At 35.6% G+C, this 5480-nt stretch overlaps 1 protein-coding gene across 1 annotated transcript in view; it reads right to left on the reverse strand.

The window, feature by feature from the left end:
• ITCH (itchy E3 ubiquitin protein ligase) overlaps window positions 1-5480 on the reverse strand; it is a 91625-nt gene that overhangs the window by 30379 nt on the left and 55766 nt on the right. The window lies entirely within an intron of this gene.

Raw genomic sequence — 5480 nt, forward strand, 5'->3', positions numbered from 1 at the left:
GGAGCTCTGGTAGCGTAGTGGTTACAAATTGGACTGTGAACCACATGGTCAGCAGTTCGAAACTACCAGCTGTTCTGTGGGAGAAAGATGAGGCATTCTGCTCCCATAAAGATTTACAGCCTCGGAAACCCTGTACAGGGTTGCTATGAGTCGGAACCTACTCCACGGCGCATAACAACAACAACATAGGAGCTCTGGTAGTGTAGTGGTTACAAACTAGGCTGCTAACCTCAATGTCGGCAGTTCGAAACTATCAGCCATTCCACGGGAGAAAGATGAGGCTTTCTGCTCCCGTAAAGATTTACGGCCTCGGAAACTTTGTACAGGGTGGGTCACTATGAATCAGAACTGACTCCACGGTACTTAACAACAACAACAACACAATAAATTACAGTAATGGGTGAGGGACAAGTTCATATAATGCTTTGACTTTATCAATTGTTGTTAAGGATGAATTCTCACATTTAAATAATAAGGTTTACATTTACGCGAGGATATTCTTATATCACTATTACATAGAAATCTTTTTCATTAATTTGTAGAAAATCCCAGGCATAATAAAAAATTCAAAGAGAAGGTACATGTTTACTTATGACAAATATTTTATGAATACTTTGTTAGCTATGTAACAATAAAAATGAGAAATGTCTCAAGTTAAAAATATCTTAAAGAATTTTAACTATGAAAAGTCAGATGTAAATATTGATAAAGATTTCTCACTTTTCAAAAACAATTAATAGGCTTTTTATTTCACATTTAGGTGATGGATCTAGTGTGATGATGTATTTAAAGAAAAGTTTAAAACCATCTGTCATTTCTGTAAAAGTCTTTGGATCTCAGAAGTCAAAAGGCAAAGGGGCACTAAAAACAAAAGACAAAATAAATGAAATCTCATCAAACTAAAAAATTCATTTTACCAAAGGGCTTTATCAACAAAGTAAAAGGACACCAAACAAAATGGGAGGAAAGTTCTGAAACAATATATCTGGTAAAGGTTAACTATTTAGAATATGGAGTCCTGGTGTGGCACTGAAGCATCAAGGTTGGTGATAAAACCCAAAAGCCACTCCTTGGAAACCCTATATAAAGTCCCTATTAATCAGAACTGACTCAATGGCACTTATTAGCAATAAATGTAGAATGTATTCAAATTTTTCTATGACTTAAAAAGATAAGCAACCCAATCAAAAGTTGGCCAAGTAACATTTTTTTCACCAAAAAAGCACATGAAAAGATGTTAAACATAGTCATCAGAGACACAAATCAGAACCATAAGATGTCACTGCACCTCCAAAAATATACTAAAGATATTATTTTTTAGAAAGGAAAAAGAACAGGTACTGGTGAAGATATGGAGATATTGAAATGCTCATTAATTACTAGTGAGAATATAAAATGTGCAGCTGCTATGGAAAACAGTTTGGTTGTTCCTCAAAAAGTTCAACCTTAGGATATACTCAAAATTATTGAAAGAAGGTCCTCAAACATTGATATTTGTACACCAATGCTCATTATAGCACTACTCACAACAGCTCAAAGGCGGAAAACACTTAAATGTCCAACAGATGAATAGATGAATAAAATATGATCTATGCATACAATGGAATATTACTTAGCCATAAAGTGAAATTTAATCCTGATATATGCAACATGGAATCTTAAAAACAGGCAAAATGAAATTAAATCAGTTACAAAGGGCAAATATTGTATGAACCCATTTACAGAAAATAATCTAGGATGGGAAATATATAGAGACCAAAGGAGCTCTGGTAGCGTAGTGGTTACGAATCAGGCTGCGAACCTTAAGGTCAGCGGTTCGAAACTACCAGCTGCTCCGCAGGAGAAAGATGAGGCTTTCTACTCCCGTAAAGATTTACACCCTCGGAAACCCTATACAGGGCCGCTATGGGTCGGAACCGACTCAATGGCACATAACAACAACAACAAAGTTCAGTTAGTGGCAGGAAGAAAACAAAGGTCATTAAGAAGACAAGAAAGAAGGAAAAGACCAAAATGGATTATCAGAAGAGAGTATGAAACTTTCCTTCCAGCACAGAGATGCTAAAGCAAATGAAAGAAATGAGGAGGTAAAAGAGCTGAATAGAAAATTTCAAAGAGCAGCTTGAGAAGACAAGGTTAAATATCATAGCGAAATGTCAGAGAAAGAGAGGAAGACCCCCAATGAGATGGATTGGCATGTGGTGACAGAAGTGGGGTCAAATGTAGCAATGATTGTGAGGTTGGTGCAGGACTGGGCAGTGTTTTGTTCAGTTGTTCAAAGGATCTCTAGGAGTCAGTACCAACTCAATGGTACTATCAACAATCCTTCCTTGAATGATTCTGTACTCTTTCATTTTCATCAAACCGGCAGTTTTGGCATCCATGATGGACTCAAGTCATGTTTCTTTACCATGTTTTTTGAGTTTGGGGAACAAAAAGAAGTCTAAAAGGTAAGCAGGGCGATAGGGTGGATAGGGTAAGGTTTCCCCCCAAAATTTTCATAGGACAACCCATGGTGCCAAGAATGAGAAGGTGCGCATTGTCATGAAGGAAAAAAAAAAATCCTCAGTGTAACTTTCCTGGCCTTTTCTTTACAACATAGTTTTCAACTAAAAAAAAAAAAAATCTTCATAATAAACCCCCATGAGTATCCTGTGACCTTTGAGAAAATTGATCAAGATTACTTTTTTGGAATTCCAAAAAAAAGCTTCTGCTTTGAATTTAACTGATCCAGCAGCTCCCCTTGGCAGTCACTGTTTTAACTGGACTTTTTGCTTTCTGGATCGTATTGGTGAATCCAAGACTCAATCCTGGTCTGAGTCTTGGATATATAAAAATCTCATCAATTTCAGTGTTGCTTAAAAGACTAATGGAAAAATCAGTTTAAGCTAGGTGTATTTCATTGAATTTAATTAAGCTGAAAGCTTGCTGAGGTAAAAATATTCGTTTAAAATTGAAAACACCAAGCCATGTGAGAGTCCAACTTTAGTATCCATTGCACCAATAGTAATTCTATGGTTTTCTCCCACCAGTTTCTAGACTTCCACCAACAATTTTTTCAGTTACTGAGGTTAACTGTCTTCCCTCTCTTGGCTCATCTTTGAGGTCTTTCTGGCCTTTCTTAACACTGAACAACTATTGTTTTATGTGGGGCAGTATTCCAATAAACTTGTTGCAAAGCTTCAATGATTTGGCAAAATGTTCGTTTGAATTCTGTTAAAATGTGTTAATAGCCTTGACCTCAAAAAAAAAATAATTTTTTTTCAATCCCATTTTGTGAAGGCACCCTAAAGAGACTAAGTATTACTGAGAACTCGACTGCAAGTTCCATCATCCACTGATGGCAGAGAAATATTTTGTTTGAAATGAACCCATGTATGTATGAACTGGAGCCCCCTAAGTAGCAATACTTTCTGACTTATCATCATATATTTGCTACCAAAATAAAATAAAATGATAGATTATGTTTTTAATGATTAATTAATAATCTTCATAGCATATCAGCAAATTATACTCCTAGAAACTGCCCCACTTGAGACAGACTCAGTGACTACAGGAAAGGAAAAAAACTGGGCAAGTACTGGAGTGAGGAATGGCTTTGGAGAATGAGACCAAGGGAATGACTCATAATTGTCTAAATGGCCTCAGACAGGCTCCCACTGCTGATTTAAAAAATGGTCTGTCCTATTTAGCAAGATGCAAATAGATTTAACTGGTCCAGCAGCAACTCTTGGAAACCAACAGGTTTTCCCCATCAATATTAATAACTGAGGTTCCATTAGGAAATTAACATTACTGTTTCTGAAAACAAGTAGCCAGCTACTATCAACTATCTCAGATAATTTTGTCCCTTTGTATTCAGTTGAGCATTTTTAAAGCTATATTTATCACAATAATGGACTCTTGGAATGCACTGTAGGGTACACAATGGACTATGAACCACAAGGTTGGAAGTTCAAATCAACCAGCTGCTTCTTGGAAATCCTAAGCAGGGTCACTATGAGTTGGAATTGACTCCACACCCTCAACAACATCAACAATCATAATAATATCATGGGAGCTCGGTAACAAGCAATCATCTACACACTTGACCAAAAAGCAAGGACTAATAATTACATAGCTAGATACTTTAATTCGAAGACATTTTTTCACTAGTCATTTTAATCTTCCCTATAATCAAATCCAAGAAGCTGTGGTAAAGTAGTGGTTACATGCTGAGCTGCTAAATGAAAACTACCAGTTGCTCCATGGGAGAAAGGTGAGACTTTCTGCTAATGTAAAGATTTACTGCCTCAGAAACCCTATACAGTTGGACTTGATATGATGGGACACTACCACCATAATCAAATCCTGGTATAGTAATACAGTATAAGCCCTGGTACTGCTTGCTAATCACAACGCTGGCAGTTCAAATCCGCCAAGCAGCTCCTTGGAAACCTAAACAGGGTCACTGTGAATGGGAACCAACTTAATGGCACATAACAACAATAATAATTGAATCATTCAATATTTATTTACAGTTGGTTGTTAGTGATATTAGTGAAACAGAGCAAATTAACTCATTTAGAGGACAACTGAAAAAATTAGTTGACTTCTGAAAAGTAGTCAACTTTTCTGAAAAATATATATGTATCTTTTTAAAACATACATTTTTACCAATGACCCAATTACTTTCTTTCCTATATTGGAAATATTTAAGTATTTATAATAACATTATTTATTGTAAAAAATGCAAGTAATTCCCCCCCCAAAAAAAAAAAAAAAGCTAAAGAGGATAGAGAAAAACACTGTAAACTGATGATATATAGCGGGGATAATAATCAATGTAATGAAACAAGCTATATGAATGGTTGAATGTGAAGCTGATGATGTGCCCTGTAAACTTTCACTCAATGCAAAATAAAAACATTTAATTAAAAAAAAAAAATGCAAGTAATATAAAATGTAAAAACCAAGTCTTCCCCTCTTCTTTCTAGCTATCCAACATTGTTTTTAAGGATATTTCCACACTTCTATTTATTGAAAACAAGGCCAGGTGCAGATGCTGGAACAGACCATCAATTACTCAAAAGCAAATTCAAATTGAAACTTAAGAAAATGAAAACAAGTCCATGAGAGCCAAAATATGACCTTGAATTTATCCCACGTGAATTTAGAGATCATCTGAAGAACAGATTTGATACATTAAACTAACTAAAGACCGAAGACCAGAAGAGTTGTGGGATGACATCAAGAACATAATACGTGAAGAGAGCAAAAAGTCATTAAAAAGACAAGACAGAAGGAAAAGGTCAAAATAGATGTTAGAAGAGACTCTGAAACTTGCCCTCCAGCGCAGAGATGCTAAAAAAAAAAAAAATGGAAAAAATGAGGAGGTCCAAGAGCTAAACAGAAAATTTCAAAGATCAGCTTGAGAAGATAAAGCCAAATATTATAATAAAATATGCAAAGATTTGGAATCAGAAAACCAAAAAGGAAGA

The sequence above is a fragment of the Chrysochloris asiatica genome, unplaced genomic scaffold (assembly GCF_000296735.1).
Source record: "Chrysochloris asiatica unplaced genomic scaffold, ChrAsi1.0 scaffold00423, whole genome shotgun sequence".
NCBI classification, from domain to species: Eukaryota; Metazoa; Chordata; class Mammalia; order Afrosoricida; family Chrysochloridae; genus Chrysochloris; species Chrysochloris asiatica.